Source organism: Rattus norvegicus, chromosome 20, assembly GCF_021556685.1.
Source record: "Rattus norvegicus strain SHRSP/BbbUtx chromosome 20, alternate assembly SHRSP_T2T, whole genome shotgun sequence".
In the NCBI taxonomy this organism is placed as follows: Eukaryota; Metazoa; Chordata; class Mammalia; order Rodentia; family Muridae; genus Rattus; species Rattus norvegicus.
Genome location: NC_141553.1, coordinates 44,570,597 through 44,597,934, shown reverse-complemented (window position 1 = coordinate 44,597,934; position 27,338 = coordinate 44,570,597). Strand labels below are relative to the sequence as shown.

Below are 27,338 nucleotides of genomic sequence, written 5' to 3'. Positions count from 1 at the left end.
CATGCAAGTGAGGCATCCCCAGCAGGATGGCCCCAGCCAATGATATACACTCACCTCTAGAGCTCCTACTCACCCCACAAAGGTTTAAATAGCTTTTGTTCCCCCCAATAAATTGAGTCAGTTCTCCAAAGCTGTCGCTCACAAGTGTGAGATTTTTGCCCATACACTCACCACTGACCAAGATCCTGCCTGCACCCAGCAGCCTGGCTAAACTTATTTCCCTCCAGTCCACTCCAAGGAGAAGCAGACAAGGGATAGTGTCTGACCATTTCTCTACTATTTCCAACAATATTGCATATCCATCAAGGTAAGGGACCTCATCTACAAATGAGTGAAAATACTCAGGATATTCTAAAGTGTTAGTTTCTATAAACAGATGTGTAGTATATCTTTGGTACTGAAAATTCATCAGCAAAGTGCACAATTATGGAGAAAAAGTAGATCATGAGGAAAGGTTGACAAAGTGATCTAACACCCCAGGGACAATAAATATGGGTTAACAAAGTGCATAAATGAGTGAATGGCCCAAATATTTGCTCACTGTCATTTTCCCTTTAGGCTATGATTTGACATTTCTTGAGAGATGTAAAAGAAAGGAAATTCACCCCAGATAGGACACCAGTGAGAAACGAGAGCAATCGTACTTCTAACTTAGTGAACCAGTGAGTCTCTCAGAGTTACTCACAGAAGTCTAGCTGACATGTTCCTTACAGGAATATCGGGTGAGTCACAGGCAGCTGAGAGATCAATAAATCCACCCCAGAATGGGCATCAACACACAATAGCTACATCCCTGAGCATCGTGTACAACTTACAGTACGTGTAATGGGAAACTCTTATCTCCTCAAGCCATTGCTTAGTCCTTTTATAACATTGGAGAGAGTCCCTGTGAATCTATCTGAGTAACTGAAACCTGATAAGTTCTGTTATACCCTTGTATTATGAGCTTCTCTCCACTCAAGAAACAACATTTCCATTTAGCTGAAACAGTTCTACAACAATACTCACTTGAAGACTTTCACTAGGCTAATGATTCATTGGCTAGAGGATCTCTACTTCTACATATACTTATGAGTTTGTTGTATATTTATGTATATTTAGGAGCATTAAGCAATGAGAATGGCATATATATACATATATGCAACATAACATTTGTTTTATGAAAATATATTTACAGATATCTCCTGTAACCAGGCAACACTTTCAGGGTAGAATTGGGACACCAACAAAACCACAAAGCCTTCGAACTACAATAGGTGCTGACTAGAAGATGTGCTAGGGTAAAAGTGGCACAGAAATTGTGGGAGAGGCCAACCATTGACTTTTCTTGCTTGAGATCCATGCCATGAGGGGAGCCCTCTTCTGCCACTAGCTAGAGGATCAGAAGCCAAAGGCAGAAGAGCCCAGAGATCCATGATAGAACTAAACATGATTGGCAAAAACGAAGTCAAGGAAATAATTCCTCATAATAATATTTTGTTATACCCATAGATTGGTGATTAGCCCAACAGTCATCAGAGTCTTCACCTAACAACTGATGGAAACACATACATAGACCCCACGCAAACATTAGGTGGAACTTAGGAAATCTGAGGAAGAGGGGGAAGAAGAATTGTAAAACCCAGAGAGATCAAGAATACCACAAGAAACCCCACAGAATCAAATAAGCTGAGCCCATAGGAGCTCAAAGAGAATGAACCACCAACCAGGAAGCTTGCATGGGACTGATGAAGGCCCTCTGCACATATGTTACAATTGTGTAGCTTTTTCTTCAAGCAGGACTCCTAACAATGAAATCATGGTTGTCTCTGATTCTGTTGCCTGCCTTTGGGATCCTTTTCCTCCTACTTGGTGATCTCTTTGAAGCCTTAGTAGGAGAGGAGGTATCTAGTCTTACTGCATCTTGATATGCCACAGCTGCTTGGTATCCATGGGAAACTTGCCCTTTGCTCAGGAGAAATAGAGTAGGAATGGATGTGGTTAAGGGAGGTAATGGGAGGGGGGAGGGAAAACAGCAAATGAATGAATGAATGAATAAATAAATAAATATCTTTACTTAAAATAAGGGAAGAGGACTGAAAGTTAAATGACATGGTAACACATCATTCTTACTCCCTGAGGGAGACAGAATGCTTAAAAGTTGCTACCCTCCCAACCCCTTGTGAGTAACCAGCTAAAGCCAAGGGCTCCCACACTTTAGTTCTGAGTAGTCTGTAAGTAAATGACTGTTGTTGTAAAAATATAAAAATAAAAAAGGGTAGTTGTCTTTTACCTTGCTAGGTCCGCACCGCGGTACCCCAAAATATCTGCTAGATATCTTGGCGGAATCACATCCCAACTCCATGGCAGCCCATTGTCTCCTGCCGCTGCACACTTTCCTACACTCAAACCATCACATAAAAGAACACACAACACAATAATCTTAGATCCATTTGATAAGATATAATTGCCCACTAAAACATACAAAGCCCGGTACCATCCATCCCTTAGGAACATTGATAACAACCTGCAAATACACAGAGCAGAATCTTAACGTCACCTGCCATGGCTTCTCACCCTCTTCTCTTCCTCTCCTGTCTCCTCTCTTCTCTCTGTCTCCCCCTCTTCCTTCAAACTTCTCTCCTGCCCATCCTTCCTTCTTCTCCAATGACAGGCCTCCTTTTATCCTGTACCTGCCCCTCACCTGTACTTTACAAATTCAATGGGGTGGTTCTGGTGAAGTCACCTGATTCCTGAGTATGTGACTAGGCAGCTGAGCTTGGGGGCAGTGGAATTAGCATCAAAATACAGTAACTTCAGGGCAAACCACAACAAATGACAAAATCCCAGAATTCTCTAAGCCTCAGCTTAGAACAGACGTTGAAAATTTCAGTGACTGTGGAGCTTGTAGAAGGTGGGCTTCAGATGATCCTGTGGAGTCCTCACAGACATTGGTATGGCCCAGACAAACACCAGACATTGTCTCTAGGCTCAAATGTAGAGCAGCCATCATGAAGACAGTTCTATTGCAGGAACCCATGAGTATGTCTTCAGTCTCAGGTAACTGAATAAATGTCCATAATGAAAGAAAGATGACAATGATAAAGTCAAGTGTCCCCTCTGCGCATTGACTCGGGACAGCCGTCATGTAATTAGAAGAGTTAATTAGGGAATTGTGATATTCTGAATGTGGCTAGCATCCTTGTTAGGGATCTGTACCCTGGCAGTAGTCACCTGCTGCTAGATCAAGATGGCTGCTTTCCAGAAGTGGTTGTTGTAAATACTATAGCTCTTTTCTCTGTGGCCACTCTGAATATTTAATAAGTGGACTGTCAAAGTTGCTTTTCATTAGTGAAATCAGTAGTTTAAGGTAAAGATCCCAGGACCCAGTGGGAAGGACATTAGCCGAAATATCCAATAGTGAGGAGATAGAACCTGAAGAGACCAGCTCCAGAGATAGACACGGCCCCCAGTGGAGAAATGGAGCTACCCACGCATCTCAAATATTTTAACCCAGAATTTCCCCTGTTTAAAGGAAATTCAAGGTCAAAATAAAGCAGAAGCTGAAGGAAAGGCTGAGAGACCTTCCCTATATGTGATCTATTCCATGCACTAGTACCAAACCCCAACACTACTGCTGATGCTAAGATGTGACTACAGAGGGGAACCTGGTGTGGCTGTCCTCTAAGTGGCTCTGTCAGCAACAGATTGGTGGCACAAATTTGTATTACAACCAACAGTGAAAGAGGTTTTCACTTTACCTATATCCTTGCCAGCATTTGTTGTCAAGGGTTTTCTTGGTTGTAACCTTTCTGACTAAGGAAACCTGAAATCTCACAGTAGTCTAATTTGCGTTTTCCTAATTTGTGCCACTTGGGGTGATAATTTTTCACCCAAGAGCCATGTGCTCTTGGTGTTTACAAACACCAAGTGCCAGACAAGGGAAATCTCTCTTCAAGTTGTTGGTCAGGGTAGTATAAAAGCAACCCCTGAAACAACTAAGCTACTGCTTTTACACCTGGTTGCCTCTCAGGACTTGAGACTGAGTCTCCACTGCAGAAGACACCACATGCTTTGAACACAGGACTTGTAGGTATCCAACTGCTCAGATCTAAAAGACTCCTCTCTCAGATTATCTCTCATAGCATCAGAAAACGCTGTGTAAGCTGCCAAAGGAGGGAAGCCGTTCTGCACAGCTATAAAGTCTATGAAATGGAACAAGGACCTAGATCAACAAGGTAGAATTACTGGCATTATTTTTGTTGGAGAAGGAGAGAGAATATCTTACATATTATATGGGTGCATCACCTATCAATTACAAAACTTATGACCTGTGGCTTAGGCAGGAAATAGAAGATAGAACATCCAGGAGAATAATGAATTCGGGGAGTCAAGTGTGGAAAGATTTGCCTAGGAAGATGTGAGGAAAAGGACACATGGTACCTGAACTCAGGTAACCAGCCCTGTGGCAGAATGTAGGTTAAAATATATGGCATATTTTCAGTTAGATCTAGTCAGAAAATATAGCAACATGGCCAAAGTATTCATAAATACATTTTAAGGTTGAGTCTTATTTCTGGGAGCATGAGCCTGGGAGGAAGAACCAGACCTAACCTTTATGTGGTATAACCAGTGGCTGCCTAATTGGACTTACTGCCCAGTCAAGAGGAGGGAATTCAATTCATGTCTGGTACTGTAAACCTAGTCAGAACCCAGAAAGTGGAACTAGTAAGGTCATGAATCGTGGAGGAGAATTTTTTTTTACTTTCTAAACTAATATAATTGCTGTTTTCTAAATGCCCATTTTTATGCTCACAGAAGAGTGTAGTTCTAAGATGTATAGAATAATGGACACTCCACAGAGATGGTATTTGCAATATAACCTTTATATGTAAGGCTCAGGAAAAATTACAAAAAAAAAAAGGAGGCAGAAAGATTATAAGAGGCCCAGGATACTGGTGGATATACATTGTGCCCCATTGACATGACAGGGAAAATGCACCCAGGAACTTTCAATAATATGAATGCCCGAAGAAAATCAGTATAATGATAATATCATTCAACATGCTAATACAAAGAGGACAAATTCTACAAGGTCCCTCCTCTAGATAAAGCGTTTAACGTCATCAATGGCTTCTAAGAATGGAAGAATCAGTTTTCTACAGGAATGAACCCTACAGTTCAAATAATGATCTTCTAAGAAGCCTTTGGTTGCTGGGAATGAAATACTTGTTCTTGGGTTGTTGATCAAACATGTCCTCTATATATCCAAACTAAAACAATAAAGATATTTGCCATTGATTTCAGTTTTCCACCAGAAATTTAAGGCCCTGTTGCTGAAGATGCCACCACACTTTGGTCACGGTACATAGAGAAGCTAATCGATACTTGATCTCTACCTTTCACAGTACAGGGAAGTGTTACATAGGTGGCTAGAATAAATTGTTCATCAATAGTAATTCCCAACTGTGTAACCTGTGGAGTACAGCAATGATTGGCATGGCAAGTTATGTACATGAATACAATAGAGATCAGATGCTTTGGGAATAAGGAACCATGTTCTTATTGGATTTAAAATCCACTCCAGCCTGGGACTCTAAATCTGGCGAAGAATAAATGGTTAAGAAGATCACTGGTCCCAGAGGTGCATTTTTACTGTTATTCTGCTAAGTCCACATCACTGTATCCAAAGTTTAGTGAACCTCTCAAATTCATCAGAGAAGTTTCTATGTGCAATTAACAGTGGTTAACAAAGAAATTCCACAGCCAGTTAAAGTACAGATGTACATGTGAACTGCTTAGCTACGTCCCCCTGGGTTCATGGACCTTTCCAGAAGAAAGATTGAAAAAGCTGGAAGTTTAGGTGGAAAGAAGTGAAACCATGTTCTCTGGAGGTGGCCAGACTGCCGGATTCATAAAATCATAGTAGTTGTGGTTGGATACACAGATCTGGACAAAAGAAAGCCAGCCAACATTCTCAAATAGAAGGAAAGGGGCTGCTGAGTTCCTAGCCATAACCAAGGAGCTACTGGCTGTTGGTAGCTTTTAGGAAAGAGACTCAGTTTTCTTTAGTAGCACAGCTCCACACTCATGAGTATATTGTTAACAAATTTGACTCAGTAGATTATTAAAGCAAGAGTGGAGAGGTTGGGGAGGGAGAGCTAAACCTTCAGAGTGGCAGAAACGCCTGGGAAACCAGAAGAGACTGCACTCTGCACAAATCTCGGACACCAGAGGAAAACACCAAACGCCATCTGGAACCCTGGTCCACTGAAGCTCCCGGAAACGGCGGTGCAGATCTTGCTGGTTGCTGCCGCCTCAGAGACCTCGGGGACAGCACCCCTCAAGCGAACTTGAGCCTTGGGACCACAGGTAAGACCAACTTTTCTGCTGCAAGTGACCTGCCTGGTGAACTCAAGACACAGGCCCACAGGAACAGCTGAAGACCTGTAGAGAGGAAAAACTACACGCCCGAAAGCAGAACACTCTGTCCCATAACTGACTGAAAGAAAACAGGAAAACAGGTCTACAGCACTCCTGACACACAGGCTTATAGGACAGTTTAGCCACTGTCAGAAATAGCAGAACAAAGTAACACTAGAGATAATCTGATGGCGAGAGGCAAGCGCAGGAACCCAAGCAACAGAAACCAAGACTACATGGCACCATCGGAGCCCAATTCTCCCATCAAAACAAACATGGAATATCCAAACACACCAGAAAAGCAAGATCTAGTTTCAAAATCATATTTGATCATGATTCTGGAGGACTTCAAGAAAGACGTGAAGAACTCCCTTAGAGAACAAGTAGAAGCCTACAGAGAGGAATCGCAAAAATCCCTGAAAGAATTCCAGGAAATCATAAATAAACAAGTAGAAGCCCATAGAGAGGAGTCACAAAAATCCCTGAAAGACTTCCAGGAAATCATAAATAAACAAGTAGAAGCCCATAGAGAGGAGTCACAAAAATCCCTGAAAGAATTCCAGGAAAACACAATCAAACAGTTGAAGGAATTAAAAATGGAAATAGAAGCAATCAAGAAAGAACACATGAAAACAACCCTGGATATAGAAAACCAAAAGAAGAGACAAGGAGCTGTAGATATGAGCTTCACCAACACAATACAAGAGATGGAAGAGAGAATCTCAGGAGCAGAAGATTCCATAGAAATCATTGACTCAATTGTCAAAGATAATGTAAAGCGGAAAAAGCTACTGGTCCAAAACATACTGGAAATCCAGGACTCAATGAGAAGATCAAACCTAAGGATCATAGGTATAGAAGAGAGTGAAGACTCCCAGCTCAGAGGACCAGTAAATATCTTCAACAAAATCATGGAAGAAAACCTAACCTAACCTAAAAAAGAGATACCCATAGGCATATAAGAAGTCTACAGAACTCCAAATAGATTGGACCAGAAAAGAAACACCTCCCGTCACATAATAGTCAAAACACCAAATGCACAAAATAAGAAAGAATATTAAAAGCAGTAAGGGAAAAAGGTCAAGTAACATATAAAGGCAGACCTATCAGAATCACACCAGACTTTTTGCCAGAAACTATGAAGGCCAGAAGATCCTGGACTGATGTCATACAGACCCTAAGAGAACACAAATGCCAGCCCAGGTTACTGTATCCTGCAAAACTCTCAATTAACATTGATGGAGAAACCAAGATATTCCATGACAAAACCAAATTTACACAATATCTTTCTACAAATCCAGCACTACAAAGGATAATACATGGTAAAGCCCAACATAAGGAGGCAAGCTATACCCTAGAAGAAGCAAGAAACTAATCGTCTTGGCAACAAAACAAAGAGAAGAAAAGCACACAAACATAACCTCACATCCAAATATGAATATAACAGGAAGCAATAATCACTATTCCTTAATATCTCTCAACATCAATGGCCTCAACTCCCCAATAAAAAGACATAGATTAACAAACTGGATACGCAACGAGGACCCTGCATTCTGCTGCCTACAGGAAACACACCTCAGAGACAAAGACAGACACTACCTCAGAGTGAAAGGCTGGAAAACAACTTTCCAAGCAAATGGTAGGAAGAAGCAAGCTGGAGTAGCCATTCTAATATCAAATAAAATCAATTTTCAATTAAAAGTCATCAAAAAAGATAAGGAAGGACACTTCATATTCATCAAAGGAAAAATCCACCAAGATGAACTCTCAATCCTAAATATCTATGCCCCAAATACAAGGGCACCTACATACGTAAAAGAAACCTTACTAAAGCACAAAACACACATTGCACCTTACACAATAATAGTGGGAGATTTCAACACCCCACTCTCATCAATGGACAGATCATGGAAACAGAAATAAGACAGAGATGTAGACAGACTAAGAGAAGTCATGAGCCAAATGGACTTAACGGATATTTATAGAACATACTATCCTAAAGCAAAAGGATATACCTTCTTCTCAGCTCCTCATGGAATTCTCCAAAATTGACCATATAGTTGGTCAAAAAACGGGCCTCAACAGGTACAGAAAGATAGAAATAATCCCATGCGTGCTATCAGACCACCACGGCCTAAAACTGGTCTTCAATAACAATAAGGGAAGAATGCCCACATATACGTGGAAATAGAACAATGCTCTACTCAATGATAACCTGGTCAAGGAAGAAATAAAGAAAGAAATTAAAAACTTTTTAGAATTTAATGAAAATGAAGGTACAACATACCCAAACTTATGGGACACAATGAAAGCTATGCTAAGAGGAAAACTCATAGCGCTGAGTGCCTGCAGAAAGAAACAGAAAAGAGCATATGTCAGCAGCTTGACAGCACACCTAAAAGCTCTAGAACAAAAAGAAGCAAATACACCCAGGAGGAGTAGAAGGCAGGAAATAATCAAACTCAGAGCTGAAATCAACCAAGTAGAAACAAAAAGGACCATAGAAAGAATCAACAAAACCAAAAGTTGGTTCTTTGAGAAAATCAACAAGATAGATAAACCCTTAGCCAGACTAATGAGAGGACACAGAGAGTGTGTCCAAATTAACAAAATTAGAAATGAAAAGGGAGACATAACTACAGATTCAGAGGAAATTCAAAAAATCATCAGATCTTACTATAAAAACCTATATTCAACAAAACTTGAAAATCTACAGGAAATGGACAATTTCCTAGACAGATACCAGGTACTGAAGTTAAATCATGAACAGATAAACCAGTTAAACAACCCCATAACTCCTAAGGAAATAGAAGCAGTCATTAAAGGTCTCCCAACCAAAAAGAGACCAGGTCCAGACGGGTTTAGTGCAGAATTCTATCAGACCTTCATAGAAGACCTCATACCAATACTATCCAAACTATTCCACAAAATTGAAACAGATGGAGCACTACCGAATTCCTTCTATGAAGCCACAATTACTCTTATACCTAAACCACACAAAGACCCAACAAAGAAAGAGAACATCAGACCAATTTCCCGTATGAATATCGACGCAAAAATACTCAATAAAATTCTGGCAAACCGAATCCAAGAGCACATCAAAACAATCATCCACCATGATCAAGTAGGCTTCATCCCAGCCATGCAGGGATGGTTTAATATACGGAAAACCATCAACGTGATCCATTATATAAACAAACTGAAAGAACAAAACCACATGATCATTTCATTAGATGCTGAGAAAGCATTTGACGAAATTCAACACCCCTTCATGATAAAAGTCCTGGAAAGAATAGGAATTCAAGGCCCATACCTAAACATAGTAAAAGCCATATACAGCAAACCAGTTGCTAACATTAAACTAAATGGAGAGAAACTTGAAGCAATCCCACTAAAATCAGGGACTAGGCAAGGCTGACCACTCTCTCCCTACTTATTCAATATAGTTCTTGAAGTTCTAGCCAGAGCAATCAGACAACAAAAGGAGGTCAAGGGGATACAGATCGGAAAAGAAGAAGTCAAAATATCACTATTTGCAGATGATATGATAGTATATTTAAGTGATCCCAAAAGTTCCACCAGAGAACTACTAAAGCTGATAAACTACTTCAGCAAAGTGGCTGGGTATAAAATTAACTCAAATAAATCAGTAGCCTTCCTCTACACAAAAGAGAAACAAGCCGAGAAAGAAATTAGGGAAACGACACCCTTCATAATTGATCCAAATAATATAAAGTACCTCGGTGTGATTTTAACCAAGCAAGTAAAAGAATTGTACAATAAGAACTTCAAGACACTGAAGAAGGAAATTGAAGAAGACCTCAGAAGATGGAAAGATCTCCCATGCTCATGGATTGGCAGGATTAATATAGTAAAAATGGCAATTTCACCAAAAGCGATCTACGGATTCAATGCAATCCCCACCAAAATACCAATCCAATTCTTCAAAGAGTTAGACAGAACAATTTGCAAATTCATCTGGAATAACAAAAAACCCAGGATAGCTAAAACTATCCCCAAATAAAAGGACTTCAGGGGGAATCACTATCCCTGAACTCAAGCAGTATTACAGAGCAATAGTGATAAAAACTGCATGGTATTGGTACAGAGACAGACAGATAGACCAATGGAATAGAATTGAAGACCCAGAAATGAACCAACACACCTGTGGTCACTTGATTTCTGACAAAGGAGCCAAAACCATCCAATGGAAAAAAGATAGCATTTTCAGCAAATGGTGCTGGTTCAATTGGAGGTCAACATGTAGAAGAATGCAGATCGATCCATGCTTATCACCCTGTACAAAGCTTAAGTCCAAGTGGATCAAGGACCTCCACATCAAACCAGACACACTCAAACTGATAGAAGAAAAATTAGGGAAGCATCTGGAACACATGGGCACTGGAAAAAATTTCCTGAACAAAACACCAATGGCTTATGCTCTAAGATCAAGAATCGACAAATGGGATCTCATAAAACTGCAAAGCTTCTGTAAGGCAAAGGACACTGTGGTTAGGACAAAACGGCAACCAACAGATTGGGAAAAGATCTTTACCAATCCTACAACAGATAGAGGCCTTATATCCAAAATATACAAAGAACTCAAGAAGTTAGACCGCAGGGAGACAAATAACCCTATTAAAAAAATGGGGTTCAGAGTTAAACAAAGAATTCACAGCTGAGGAATGCCAAATGGCTGAGAAACACCTAAAGAAATGTTCAACATCTTTAGTCATAAGGGAAATGCAAATCAAAACAACCCTGAGATTTCACCTCACACCATTGAGAATGGCTAAGATCAAAAACTCAGGTGACAGCAGATGCTGGCGAGGATGCAGAGAAAGAGGAACACTCCTCCATTGTTGGTGGGGTTGCAGACTGGTACAACCATTCTGGAAATCAGTCTGGAGGTTCCTCAGAAAATTGGACATTGAACTGCCTGAAGATCCAGCTATACCTCTCTTGGGCATATACCCAAAAGATGCCTCAACATATAAAAGAGACACGTGCTCCACTATGTTCATCGCAGCCTTATTTATAATAGCCAGAAGCTGGAAAGAACCCAGATGCCCTTCAACAGAGGAATGGGTACAGAAAATGTGGTACATCTACACAATGGAATATTACTCAGCTATCAAAAACAATGACTTTATGAAATTCGTGGGCAAATGGTTGGAACTGGAAAATATCATCCTGAGTGAGCTCACCCAATCACAGAAAGACATACATGGTATGCACTCATTGATAAGTGTCTATTAGCCCAAATGCTTGAATTACCCTAGATGCCTAGAACAAATGAAACTCAAGACGGATGATCAAAATGTGAATGCTTCACTCCTTCTTTAAAAGGGGAACAAGAATACCCTTGGCAGGGAAGAGAGAGGCAAAGATTAAAACAGAGACTGAAGGAACACCCATTCAGAGCCTGCCCCACATGTGGCCCATACATATACAGCCACCCAATTAGACAAGATGGATGAAGCAAAGAAGTACAGAGCGACAGGAGCCGGATGTAGATCGCTCCTGAGAGACACAGCCAGAATACAGCAAATACAGAGGCGAATGCCAGCAGCAAACCACTGAACTGAGAATAGGACCCCCGTTGAAGGAATCAGAGAAAGAACTGGAAGAGCTTGAAGGGGCTCGAGACCCCATATGTACAACAATGCCAAGCAACCAGAGCTTGCAGGGACTAAGCCACTAACTAAAGACTATACATGGACTGACCCTGGACTCTGACCTCATAGGTAGCAATGAATATCCTAGTAAGAGCACCAGTGGAAGGGGAAGCCCTGGGTCCTGCTAAGACTGAACCCCCAGTGAACTAGACTGTTGGGGGGAGGGCGTCAATGGGGGGAGGGTTGGGAGGGGAACACCCATAAGGAAGGGGAGGGGGAGGGGGATGTTTGCCCGGAAACCGGGAAAGGGAATAACACTCGAAATGTATATAAGAAATACTCAAGTTAATAAAAAAAAAAAAAAAAGAGTGGAGAGGTTGGAGGAATGACTGAGCAGTTCAGAGCCTTGTCTACTTTTACAGAGGACCCAGGTTCAATGCCAAACACCCCCTGTCATCGCTCAACTGCCTATAATTCTAGGGAAAGGGAATCCAGAAAAATTCTAGTTAAAGAGAATCTGCAGAAATAGACATACAAGTAGGAGAAATACTCATACTCATAAAATAAGTTGAATATCTTTAAGGGAAAAGAAGACACGTAGTTGGAAGAGTGCAAAGAATTGGGGCATGGATCTGGGAGATATTGAAGTGTTCGTTCAGTAGAATTGAAGATGGAATGATTATGATCAAACTACATGGAAAGAAATTCCCAAATAATTAATAAAAGTATGCTGTTAAGAAAGAAAAAAAGAAACAAATCCCTCCTATAGCATTGAAATCAATGTCATAATGATTTGCTCTCTACTATAGCATAAAAAGTAGACAAACAGATGAGATCATTCTTTATTTTAAAAGTAAACTTAATTTTGGAATAAGATTAGGTTAACAACAGTTAGAGAGTAAGAATTCCCAGTACCCAACATGGAATTTCTATTGCTAGCATTTATATTATTATGAAACATACTATATAGAAAAAGACTACTATGGACTTCTTAGTAATAGCCGAACTTCATATGTTCTTACTCTAGTTTTCTTAGTTTTTAAACTGAGGCTACCTTGTTTGCCAGAATTCCGTTCTAGAAAATATATTGTTCAGCTGTCATATGATTTTTGTGCTTCTCTTCAAAGTGACAGTTTTTCACACTTTCGCTGATTTGTTAATGACCCTACTGTTGTTATGGCTGTTTTGACTCCTGACTTGTGCATTGTTTATTTCTGGAATTTGCAATTTATCAATTTTAGACAGAAATAACCAAAACTGCAGAAAGAAGACAATTTGCCTATTGTTGGCTTACAGTTGGATAAAATAAAGATAATTTATATCTCTTCAGATCATAAAGTCTGACTATAGATTGATCAAAGTTCTCCCAATGAGTGAACAGTTATGAATATTTTTGTTTTGTCCATGAGAATTTGGACTCAGAGAACAAGATGCTACCACTACAGGTATTGATGCAATTATAATATACTATTCTTAATCTCTAATAGGATTTCATTGTTTGGTCATTATCTTTATAACTTTAATATGTTGACATATGAACTTGCAATTGGAGTAAATCTCAGTTCCTTCACAATTCCTGACATCTGTTGCCTATGAGAAACGGCATGGCATCCAGATTCCATGAGATTATCACATCTGCTGTGACATAACTTCAAGCCTAAAATGATAATTAGAACATTAAAGACAGAGAACAGAGACTTTGGGGGCATATACACCATAGAACGTCATTGTTGTAAACTTTTAATTTCTGCCTACTTATATAGGCTTATTTAATAAGTTCCTTCTACCTCCCCATATGTACATGATTTGATCTGAGAGTTATTTCTGTTTTAACACAAGAATTAAATTTTGTTCTATGCAATAAAACCATCAGGTCAATTTGTTATACTTGGAATTTTGTTAGGCCCTCATAATGAAAATGCAATTTCAAAAAATGACTCCACTACCTGGTGGACTTAAAATAAAGAGAGTTGAAAGTTATTGCTTGCTAAAAATGTTATTAATGGCTCAAAGAAAAATTAATTGTGCAAATTCCAAGATGAAAAATAAAATGTGGAATTTCTACTTACCCTATGGCTAGCATCAAAGTACTAGGAGAAGTCTAATAACTGAAGGCCATTGTGAAGAAAGGTGGAAATAATCACATTTTAGAAAGGTTTTGATGAGATCTGTAGCCTTTCAGAAAACCCAGAATGGTTTAAAGAATTCAAGCATGCTATCCATATTAATTTTCACTATAAAATACATTGAATTCTAATGACTAATCATTTATAAAATTTAAAATAGAATAAAATGTTGGCACTATGTATGCCAGGTCTATTGTTAGAAAATGAGAGCCTAGGGAATTTCCATGATAAAAACTTTGATTGCAAGCCACACATGGTGACTTATGCCCATAATCCCAGAATGTGATAAGCTAATATAGGAGGATCAAATGGATTCAAGGCCAATTTGGGGTATGAAGTGAGACACCTGTCTCCAAATCGATTAACCAAACAGTGTGTGTGTGTGTGTGTGTGTGTGTGTGTGTGTGTGTGTGTGTTTGCATGTGGATTACTGAAAATGCTCACACTAGGGTTTATGGATTGGCTAATACTGTTGTCTGCCTCTTGACACTTCACCCTTATTTGAAGTGTGCCTTCAGCTAGGAAACTGTGTTAGCCCTCGCCTAGGTCTGCAGCTGAGAAAATGCTGCACAGTTGATTTTTAGCTTTTTTCCTTCCTCACTTCTTTTTATTTATTTATTTATTTATTAACTTGAGTATTTTTTTTTCCGGAGCTGGGAACTGAACCCAGGGCCTTGCGCTTCCTAGGTAAGCGCTCTACCACTGAGCTAAATCCCCAGCCCCTAACTTGAGTATTTCTTATATACATTTCGAGTGTTATTCTCTTTCCCGGTTTCCAGGCAAATATCCCCCTCCCCCCTCCCCTTCTTTATGGGTGTTCCCCTCCCCATCCTCCCCCCTTGCCGCCTTCCCCCCAACAGTGTAGTTCACTGGGGGTTCAGTCTTAGCAGGACCCAGGGCTTCCCCTTCCACTGGTGCTCTTACTAGGATATTCATTGCTACCTATGAGGTCAGAGTCCAGGGTCAGTCCATGTATAGTCTTTAGGTAGTGGCTTAGTCCCTGGAAGCTCTGGTTGCTTGGCATTGTTGTTCATATGGGGTCTCGAGCCCCTTCAAGCTCTTCCAGTTCTTTCTCTGATTCCTCCAACGGGGGTCCCGTTCTCAGTTCAGTGGTTTGCTGCTGGCATTCGCCTCTGTATTTGCTGTATTTTGGCTGTGTCTCTCGGGAGAGATCTACATCCGGCTCCTGTCGGCCTGTACTCCTTTGCTTCTGTGCTCTGGGTGGGCAGATTAGACCAGAACTGCATTCTGGAGCCAAGGCCTTTCCTGCAGGTCTATGTGAGGCCTGTACAGCAAGCACCCCAGGTGGCTGATTGCATGAGCTCCACAGAGACCCTGGACACTGAGACACTCCACAGAGATTCAGGACACTGGATGGGGACTCCAAAATTTCTTTATATTGTTCTTTTTTTCCCCCCTCTTCCTCCTTGTGATTCCTTTCCATTATGGGATAGACACGCTCCTGAATGTGCGTTATGTTTAATGTATACATCTACTAACTATCCAAACCAGCACGCCACGTCAGACAGATTGTATGTCTGGATGGTTGACAGCCTTGCCTTCCAGTGAAAATTTTATAAGTGGCATCCATACAACTTCTGCATCAAGAAGTGACTTTGGAATGGGTCTTCCTATTGTTCACACAGGAGGGAATCAAGAGAAGACCACCAGTGGGATGGACGCACTTGCTGATGAAAAATTCTTTTTGCATTCAGTGTGGGTAAAATTTCTTTCTGGAAGGCCCATGAGGCTTTGCTACTTCTGTTTCTTTTTCTGCTGTGTCTCAGCAACTGCTCTAAGGGATTTATCGCCCTCTCAGGAAGGGCCACAATGGGCAGCTCTTTTGCCTGTTTCCCACCTAGAAAAGAGCTTCTGCTGTGGCTACTCTGGCAATTCAGCCACACATTAGTTGGTTTTTCTGAATAGGCTGAACACTGATCTAGATGCCTCTTCCACAGGAATTTGTATTGTTTCAAGAAAGGTTTTTTTCTAAAGTATAGAATGTTGTAAACTCTTTCCAGGCATGCCAGATTGTGAACTCTAGGGAGATGTGGTCCGGGATTGAGAAGGTTTATTAAGTTTCTCAACTTTACTTTTGTGTTCCAAATGGAACCACTTAAATGAAGTCATAGTTTTATGTGCATGGGCCAGAGGCCTTGACAGAAAGAACTACAAGCATTAACTGTTCCCATATATGTATCTTCATATAAATGAATATACATCACACACACGAGCACATATACAAATACACACATGTATGTCTTAATTATGGTTTTACTGCTGTGAACAGACACCATGACCAAGATGTGTCTTATAAGGACAACTTTTAATTGGGGCTGACTTACGGGTTTAGAGAGTCAGTCCATTAGCATCCTGGTGGGAGCGTGGCAGTGTCCAGGCAGACATGGTGCAGGGGGACCTGAGACATCTGTATCTTCATCTGAAAGCTGCAAGCAGAATACACCCTTCCAGGCAGCTAGGACTAGAGTATTAAAGCCCACACCCACAGTGACAGACCTACTCCGACAAGGCCACACCTTCTTATAGTGGCACTCCCTGGCTCAAGGATATAGAAACCATCACGTGTATATTTTACCTCCAATAAATACAAAACCATACTCAATATTTTTATTTTTTCTTATATAATACTTATATATTCAAAGCATATATGCACATATAGGTAAATATGCACATACATGTATTTATAAATATATATCCTGGTTGTTTAAAAAAATAATTAAAACTTAATAATATTCCTACTTTTCAAGTGAAATATAGACAAAATAATTCTTCTGAGATTATAATTAATTCATAATAGAGTCAAAATTAAAAACTACAATTGGAAATTTCTTATTTTGGTGCTCAGTGCTTCATACTTAGAATAAAGTGCTTCCCAAAGAGTCCATAACAGCTTTCTTTGCTAGGCAGAACGTACTGGCTAGTTTTGTGTGTAAGTTTGACACAAACTGGAGTTCTCCCAGAGAAGGAGACTCAGCTGAGGAAATGCCTCCATGAGACCCAGCTGTAAGGCATTTTCTCAATTAGTGATCAAGATGGGGGAAGCAGCCCACTGTGGGCGGCGCCGTCCCTAGGCTGGTGGTCCTGGGTTCTATAAAAGAGCAAGCTGAGCAAGCCCGGGGAAGCAAGCCAGTAAGAAACATCCCTCCATGGCCTCTGCATCAGCTCCTGCTTCCTGCCCCGCTTGAGTTCCAGTCCTGACTTCCTTTGGGGATGAAACAGCAACTTGGAAGTGTAAGCTGAATAAACCCTTTCCTCCCCAATTTGCTTCTTAGTCATGATGTTTGTGCAGGAATAGAAACCCTGACTCAGACACATAGGATCATTGCTAAAAGATAACATAGAAAACTGTATGCTTTTCTGATCCATTGAATCTACCTGTCCTTTGAAACATTATGGTTGGCAGGCCAGTCTGGTAACCCACTATGTACAGGAATGTAATTTCCAAACAGAGCTTCCAAATGGAGGTTGTTAGGGGAAAACCTATCTTAGTTCACTGAATTGTCCTCTGACAGGAAGGTAAACCAGAGGAAAGATATCTCTCTGTGCCCTGAGAGACACAGAATGGGAAAAAGCAAATGTTTAATGAGAGAAGCTATTGTACTAATAAATTATGTGTCAGCTGGTCTCCCTGGCTTGCTACTCTCAAGAAGGCCACTGTAGTCCTGAACCTGTGACCAAATGTGAGCCAAAACCTGCCAGGTGCTTGATACTAAGTTCACTTTCAATCTAGTTTACAGAAAAATCATTCTGTAAGAGAAAGGATCAGCACCATTTGATCCTTCCTATATAAGGCTTTAAAAGAAATAAATATAGGAATCCTTGAAATAGCAGATACTATTGGATTTAATTCTTCACTAAAAAAATACAGTTAATTGTTGTTGATACCCCAGTCAGTTATTTCCACATTTCATTGTCAAGAAGGAAAACGCTACCGCTAATACTCATTGAGTTGAGCATCGCAAGTCTCACAGCATCACCGGATCTAAGTTGTTAGCAGAATAGAGGCAAATATCAAGTCTGCTGTGCCATGGGCAAATGAACTAAAAAAACAAATGAACCTTTTCTCCTGTCATGTTAATGTCTGCTAGCCTTATCACAGTCTTGAGAAATTTCATTTCTCAGCCTTCCATTTTATCTCTAACATATGCCCTTTGCCCCAAATCTGTAATAAAAAAGCTGGGCTTATCCTGGGCTGTCTTTTGCCAGAACTATCACATCTGTCTTCCTGAACTCTGTCTTCTTTCCTCTTTAGCCTAGTCAATCAAAATTGCTTCCACAAAATCACACCTATCCAAAGATGAGATTTTTTTTTGTCATCATCTTTAAAGAGGAATAAAAACCACCTTATTTTGAAATATATGCTAGAGGAGTATTAACAATTTTTAAAGGAAGTGTAAATTAGTACAATATGCACATGAATAAATATTTTCTATAGTTTGTAGTCAAAATATCCATCAACACGTTAACTAGGCATTGACTATGTGTGTGCATTCTAACCCCTAGGCAAAAACTAAAGCCAATTTAATCAAAATGCCTGTTACTTTTAAAATATGGTTATTGGATTATAACTGCTTTTATTTTGGTTACAACATGTGTTGCCTTGGAGAATTCACCAGTTCTAACCTTGATCCTGGGAACTGTGTCATATTCGCAGACAGTCTGAAGCCAGACTCCTTTCAAGAACGTTCACAGAGCAGGGGGCTAATTCACTCGGGAAAGCAGGTGTCCTTGAGGTCAGTGCAAAAAGGTTCATGCTTCAAGCCAGAGAGAAGTATTCTGCCCAAGGTCGTGAATGCCTACTGGATGCTGAAGTCCTCAGCAAAACAATCTCAAACATTTTCTGTGGTTTCTAATGCCCTATGCTTTGCCGAATTGTTTGAGAGAAAGTTGAAATCAATCAGCTCAGAAGAGCTTATGGTCTGGCCCTGCAGTTATTGAATGTCTTTTGTCCAATCCAGGAACTAGCTGTCAGATTGTATGTGGAATGTGGATAAGTTGCTTCCATAAGAAGTTTTAATTTAATGAAAAACACATTTTGCTAAAAATTTTTATAAAGGGAAAAATACTATAATCTTTTTAACATCCAGTGCAAAGACCTTAACTGTGACCAGTGCACATGTTAATGCTACCAAATATGAGAAGTTATGCAATATTTATAAAAATCAGTTGGAAAATGCACACCTGTACTAGTTAGGGTTTCTATTGCTCTGACAGAACACCACGACCAAGGCAATTTGTACAAGAATGTATTTCATTAGGCTTGTCTTTTCAGACGGTAGATGCCACACGGTGGAGCAAGGGCATGCTGACAGGAACAACTGAGAGCTCAGACCTTAGTCACTAGTAAGGGACAGTGGGACTATCCTCAGAATGGGAATCTTAAAGCCACATAGCCTACCCCTGGTGACACACCTCGTCCAACACTGTGACATCTCATGATCTTTCTGTTCCACTTCTGGGAGCCAAGTATTCAAACACAAGCATACGAGAGCTATTCTCGTCCATAGACAGCCATACGCGTCATCTGTAGAGTCTGTAAATGGCACGGTGCTTTCTGAATGCAGCTAAGTGATAGCTGTTCAAACGCAATCCACCTCTCACGTCACCCCACCAAGGAACAAGCTTTTAATTATGGCACTTCGAAGACGAATTAAGTCAGATTGAAATAGGAAAGTGCAATGTCAAAATGACTGGAGACATTTGGAAGCATGGATTTTAATGGAAAAAGTTGCTGTGACATTTTCTCTCATTTCCCTGATGTGTCCCTCCAAATATGCTTGCTTGAGGCATCAAAAGAGGCTGCTTAATTTGGTTTTGCTTCTCACAGTCACGTGAAATGTTTAGGGTTTGTCTTTTTCATTATTCAAAAAGTGAAAATTTAGGGGTTGGGGATTTAGCTCAGTGGTAGAGCGCTTACCTAGGAAGCACAAGGCCCTGGGTTCGGTCCCCAGCTCCGAAAAAAAAAAAAAAAAAAAAAAGAACCAAAAGAAAAAAAAAGAAAAAAAAAAGTGAAAATTTGTTTAGACAACACAGGTGGATGTACATAGACTGCATGTAAGTGTTGCTAGCTTTAGGAGTTAAAGACTACGGAAAGAAGGGGTGGGGAAGGAGGAGAGGAGGAAGAGAGGAGGAGGAAGGGACACAGAATGTATTAGCAATCAAATACTAAGAGGCCATTTCGTAAGACATCTCCCAAAGGCTGCTATAGGCAATTTAGGATCAGATGGATGTTTTCGGTGTTTCTCCTTATTTTATATTGAGCACACCTACGGATATGAATGAATTCAAAATACATATTCTGTATTCTAGTTTCCACTTCAGGTCATGTTATTTCCTTTATAATGCACATTCTACACCGACACTGAAGAATTAGTGTTAAATATCTGTATCCATTTCCTCTCAATAATTAAATCCAAAGTTTTTAGTTAGGCACGTCACTACTTGGAATACAGACTATGTGCCAAGATTCTTTGCAGCTAGATATAGTCACATAAGGTAAATGAACATCTTACTCAATGAAGTAAAGGGATATTTCCTTTTCTGTTCATTTACTGTGAGCAAAGACATTACAATTGATTTTCCAAAAGCCATCCTAGAGTAGCCATAGTAGCTGATTTGAACAGACAAACTATAATAAGCTAGGGTTCGTGACGCTGTGATGGAACAAGGCACTTCAGCCAGCACCTTAGTATAGTGTCCATGCCAGTGCTCATTAGATTCCATTCCTACCAGTTTATTTAATAGCTAAAACTAGTGTTCGATCTAATGTTTCTATTTTATCTCCTTTGGGCTTCACAAACATATGATAAGCTAGGCTTTATTATCATGCATACATCACATAAAAAAGAAACAAAAATTATAAGAAATAAATTGCCTACAGAACTAGACATTGACCTCTGGGATATTCCTTCCAGTTTTGACTCCCACTGAATCTTTTTTCCACATTTTCTACTTTATTATAAGGTCAACTTCTGTGTGTTTTTGGGTTTTTTTGTTTTGGTTTGGTTTTGTTTGGTTTTCGAAGATTTTTTAGTTTTAGAAGATTTTTTACCTTTGTAAATACAGCAACTGGATGAGAAAGTTACACTGAAGAACATATGTTGCTTTTTCTGATCAAAACCAAAAAGAAGCAACAATCAACTCCCAGGGAGAAAAGATATTTGGATGAGATTTCTGGTATTTCCTGCTACTAATCATGAAGGAAATGTCATTTTCATTCCCACTCCCCCCCAAAAAAACTCTACACTGATGATTTCAGCACTTCTATTCAAACTGCAAACAATAGTTTCTGGTCTCAGGAAGGAGGGACAAAAGTATGGGTTTCAATGAAAAAAAAAAAAAAGAAGTTGAGAATGAAAACAACCTCTTCACAATGCATGTGAAATGAATCTGCTTTTATACAAACAATCTGGCTAATCTCTACAAGGAGCCTTAACTCTTTCTGAAGATAACTTAATTCAAGTTATGCTTTAAGCCTTGTGGACAATACTGAATAATTTTGAGATATTACAAAGTAGACCAGTAGCTTCAGATGAATTAGCATTCAGAAAATCACAACTTTTAATTTCAGTGCATTTTTACTTTCAAATTGTGGGCTGTATGTAGAATAGTTTCTAGCATGCTGAGCACATAACTGGACAGAATAAATACTAGAAAATCTTTTTCATTCAGTCCTGTATTTCGGAAAATCTGCATGATAGTCTTAAGATAGGAATGATTGACTTATGTTTTGTCACTGAGGAAAAAGAATGCCTGATAGCAGCAGATTGAAGGGGAAGGATGGATTTGTTTAGCTTCATGCTTTGAAGGGTAGAATTCACCAAGGTAGGGCATCCATGCCATAGTCCCTGATCTTGGAAGCAGGTTGCTAAAACTCTTCAGATCTCAGGAAACTCAAAAACAAAGAATTCAAACAGAACTAGATCCGGGCTATAGCCAGTAATGCTTTCTTCTACAATAACCCACTTCCTCCCATGAGTCTCTACCTTCTAGAGGTCCAACCCTTTCCATAATACCACCACCAGCTAGACAACATGTGTTCAAACACATGGCTTCTGAGAGCTCACATTCAAAACATAGCGGGAGCTCATTAAATCTGTGGTGAATATGGTTGAAATCACAGATATCACTGATATTAGATTATATTATCTGAGAAACACTATCTCAAAACATGGATGTTTAAAATAATGGACATTTATTAGCTATGAGTCCATGTTGTAGGCTGCTTGCACAGTTCTGGTGACCTAGGGTATGTTTTATTTAGCTTGGCTAAGACTCATGTCTGCAATCAACTGCGGGATGACTAGCCTGACTGGTCACATGTGACTGTTGTCCTCCATCAGACAAGCTTGAGCTTGGTCACCCATAGCCTTGTGGTTCTGAGGGAAGTTAAAGACAAATTCTCATTGCCAACTCTTCTCTTCTCACACATCCCTTGTCTTGTCTTGTCTTTCCTTCTTTCTTTTTTTGTTTTTGTTTTGTTTTCTTTTGTTTTGTTTTAACTTTGTTTGTTAAAATGAGTTGCGTGGCCAGACCTAGAATCAGAAAAACAAGAACTTTCAATGCACAAGGGTGCAGATAAGCAAAGAATGCTGGTAGTCAATACGGCTTAATACATATGATAATAAGAATGTTTTTTAAATGATATGTGTAGGTGACTAATAAAAGAAATCTCACAGGCATTTTACTCCAAATTTTCTAAAGAAATGAAACTAGTAGAATTAATAGACATATAGTTATTATTTACATATATTTGTTAGCACATTTGTGTATGTGACTTACTAGAATGACTTACTGTCTGTAGTCCAGGTTGCCAAGTGAATGCTATTTTACTTGAGAGAGGCTAAAAATCTGTAGTTGAAATCATGAAATTGGATTTCTCAGCAGTTCTGATCTGGATGCTTGAGGACCTGGCTGATTGCTAGAGACCTACTGGTCTTCAGTCTGCACTGAAATTGAAACAGAGTTGACTCTAAGGTTGTTTAATGACTACTCTAACAGGATAGATGGACTTGCCAATAAGAGTGAGGACAAGCAGACAAGAAGCAATATTTCCTCCCTCCGTGTCCTTTCATGGATTTGCCACCAAGAAGTTCAGTTTACATTAAAAGTGGACCTTTCTGTTTGTAGTGGAACAGCTCTGTGTGGGCCAAGAATGACCTCCACTGCCATCAGAAAGTTGGAGGACTCTTGGATGCTAACAAGCTGAGCTAAATGCACCACCAGAAGCAAAAGAATCAATGGAAACTTAAATGGCTTTACTAAACATGAGTCAAAAATACAAGGGACTTAGTTCTCCTGAAACTTTTCAGAAATCTCACTATTATATACTTATTCCTGGCACAATAAACAGCAAATGAATTTAAACAGAAAATTTGTCCGCAGAAATATAGCATGAGTGATAAGAAGTTGGACCTCCGTTGGATACAAAGCCATTAAATGGTCTAAGGGTATTCAATCAGCAAAGAGAAGATGTAAGATTTGAAAGTAGTAGGTAATAGTGGCTTATTTTAGAAATATTTTAGCAGCAGTCACTAAAGTGCTCTACCATGTGGCTTTCAGAGGAGGAGTGAAGCAACTTGAAGCGTGGTTATTACCACTTGGTGTACTCGAAGAGAAGAAACTTTCTGCCTGGGCATGAGCTCCTTTCTGCCTATCAGAAAGAGATAGCAGAGAGGATGACACTAAGAGAGCAGCTGAGCTTCCGGAGTTCACTGGAAACGAGAACTATCAATGGGAAAACATCATGAAAAGTCAATCTGCATCCAGTCTAAAACACGTTAACTGATACCCAATCAGCCTATGGAAACTGTCCGGGACCGGACGTCCGGACTAAGCAAAGGCAAAGCCCTGCCCTGAGCAGATTGCTGAGAAGGGCTCGACCTTTTCAAAGAACTTTTCCCCGGAAGACTGTTGCCTCAGTGTCTAAGGAGAATATCTTACAGTTTAATGATTCACCTTATGTCCTTGGGCACTTCCCTGTACTCCCCCATCCTAAGCTTCAGTTCCTGCTTCAATTCCTGCTTCAGAGCCTTAAATGCTCTACATTCCTCCCAATAAACGAGACCTTAACAAGAGAACTTTGCTTGATCTCCTTCTTCTCTCCCCCCCTTGACCCTCAGGTAGCACCTTTTGGGGACCCTGAATAACTGGACCTGCTGGGCGGGTCAGGAAACATCTGTTTTATAGGAGCATGAGATACAGGACAGCTAGATGTTGATATGCAGAAAGGACTATCAATAATTACTAAGGAAATTTAACGAAAGAATACACTTTAATTAATGCTAAGCTTCATTAATTCTAACAAAGGCACTATATCAATATAAAATGCCAGTAATGAGTGAAAATGTGCACGAAATAATGGGAAAATCTGCTATGTTGACAATGTTTCTGTAAATATGTTATTTTCCTATTTTAACAACTAAGAATAATTGGCATCAATTTGAAGTTTGACTGGTTTATATGTTTACTTTCATTTCCTTAATGCAATTAAGCTATTTTCTCAAGAATCCCTTTTGCCCCTATAAGGTTAAATATAGTTCCATAAATGGCGAATTAAATAATTACTTTCTGCTACCACTACCTTCTTGTATATTGTTAATTTCTTCAGCGAACGTGTAACTCTACTGGATCACTAGAGAAAATGGTCACTACTCCATCAACAAAGCTGCTGCAACCAGAGAGAGCAAAACCTTGCTAGTTTTCTGTTTCAAAAGTTAAGAGTGGAGACCCATGTGGTGTGCATGTGGATTCCAGGAAAATGCAGAATTCTGACCTTCTACTATTTTGGAAATGTGGCTGGCTGCTGAGAGCTGTGGGAGACTCAGCAAGACAGAGGAATGTTAATGAAGTCTCTTTTCCTAAAAGCAGTTGCTCTTGTAGAAACCAACCACAATTATTAATGATGAGAGACAGTAGAGAAATTTTGGCAATGTCAGCATCGCTTCATCTTACAAACATCCCTTCTAATAATCCTCAGAAGTGGACACTGATGCCAAAGTGAGCATTGTAAAGTTCTTTTCCTTTCCTTTCCTTTCCTTTTCTCTTGAGCATCCATGTCTCAGAAGAAATCAAAGTTACCCTGACATGTGGGTTGCCCTTGTAGCATGGTGTAAGCTTGCAGTGGCCTTAATAGATGGTTGATTCTTCCTTGGTCAAACAAACCATGCATACACTACGAGAATTCTTAGTTCGCTCTACCACATTCTTAAAATTCCACCCCTTAATCTCATTAAAAGACATAAATAAATCTGCATCCTTGTGGAATTCCATCTTTCCTGGTCATGTGGATTAATTCCACAAAGGGACTAAGGATTCTTTGTCAATCCAGGATGGCCGTGCAAGGAGGCTTTTCCTTGTTGGAGTATAGTTTCTTTGGTGCTTGTAGGCAGAAAGAAACATGGAGAGCAGAGGATAGAGCCAAAACAATTACCATGCAATTTCAAATGCATTTTAAAATCAATTTCAAAATAAAAATATCAATGTACAGGAGTTTTGATTGTATTTATTTTATTTGAGCTTAAGGGGATTAACAACTGACTATTCTTAAGTTACCTAAAATGAGTATGCCCAGTTTTCTGTGAAATCTCCATTACCTTCTCTCAGGAATATCTTGCAATTTGGGGTATAATTTATCAGCTACTTAATTAAGTTAATTGCTATACACCTCACAGTTTCTGCACTGCCCAAAGTTAGATTTAGAAATTCAACTGATTTTTTGTTCCTTGCATCATGGGACTTTGCTAAATTTTAAACACAGTGATAAACAGAAGCTCTTATTGTACACATCCCTTCACTTAGCACAGGCTGTAGAGGTCAGAAGCATACCAACTTCCATCATTCAGTGAAACCACATGATGCCTCCTCTTGTTAGAGTATATTTATTTTTTGTCAATTCCATACATTCATATAAGACATTCTAGCTTATCTCACCGCAACCCTTTCTTGTTACCCTCCCGCACCTATCAAATAACTCCTTCTCCTCCCGAGTCCCTCTTTCCTGTCATATCTTTTTCTTCTGTGGCCCAATGAGTTTAACCAGCACCACCCGCACGAGTATGAGTGCGATGCTCTCTACTAGAGAAGGAACGACCCATGAGTGGCTACATCACCCCACCGAGGACAATGACTCTGCACTTCCCAGTTTCTATCAATTGTCAATCAGTTCCCATGGAAGAAGTGGTCTTCATGAATCCTTTCCCCGTCCATGACTGGCCCAGTCTTGAGGGGGACCTGTATAGGTAACCTCAGTTTCTGTGACTTCAAGAGTGGTAATAGTATCATACCCAGAAACCAACATTTCTCAGCCCTCTTTCTCATCCTAAAGTTCCTACATTCTTTCTATCCTTTCTTCTTGGTGTTCTTTTTTCTTTCTTGTTTTCTCTTGGCCTTGAAAGGACTAAGTAGAGTTCCCTGCACCCAAATCCTGTGAGGAAGAAAGTGGACCAATCAGGAGTGCAGACATCCCGAGACTGCAGGACAAACTGCCACCTCTGCACACCTCGGCCCACATCCCTGGTCCAAGAAAAAACTGCACAGTGCCTCGAGACAGAGGGATATAGGAACAGACAGCCGCCAGTTCCTGCGGTTCTGGTCTGCGCTCAGGACCGAACTGATCCAACCAAACAGCTACCTGTATCCAAAACCCATGGGGGAAAGAGCTGGAACCCAAGAAGTATGGATAATCCTGAGAAGTCAGAGGAGAATACCCTCTGCCCACAGTCCAGACCCAAGAGGGAATCGCATCATGCCAAGTGTGCCCGCTGGGTATAAGGACCTACACGGGCAATCAGGGGCAGGACTCTTTGATTCCTGCCCACCCCTAGAGCTGGAAGACAGTCTCCAGGAATGCCTACACAACTGAAATCAGAGCACTTGTTCTCAGAAAAGGCTAAAAGGAAACAGGAAAACAATTCTACAGGAGTGCTGACACAGAGGCCTACAGCAGGGTCAGAAACAGCAAGACAAGCAAACACCAGAGACAACCCCATGGCTAGAGGCAAGCACAGGAACCTAATCAACAGAAACCAAGACTACTTGGCATCATCAGAGCCCAGTTCTCCCACCAAAGGAAATACTGGATATCCAAACACACCAGAAAAGCAAGATTTAGATTTGAAATTACATTTTCTGATAATGATGGAGGACTTTAAGAAAGACATAAAGAACTCCC

General features: G+C 40.1%; 1 protein-coding gene across 14 annotated transcripts in view; it reads right to left on the bottom strand.

Annotated features, from left to right (window-relative positions):
• LOC147998712 (uncharacterized) overlaps positions 1–27,338 on the bottom strand; it is a 184,257-nt gene that overhangs the window by 49,076 nt on the left and 107,843 nt on the right. For 3 of the 14 annotated variants that reach the window (XR_015646025.1, XR_015646026.1, XR_015646024.1), the window contains one exon: positions 22,667–22,701. The exons of 10 other annotated variants lie outside the window; for them this stretch is intronic. The gene's annotated coding sequence lies outside the window, so the exon portion shown is untranslated. Of the gene's footprint in view, positions 1–21,705; positions 22,702–27,338 lie in introns of those variants that run through there. One more of the 14 variants, XR_015646023.1, reaches the window with a different exon arrangement.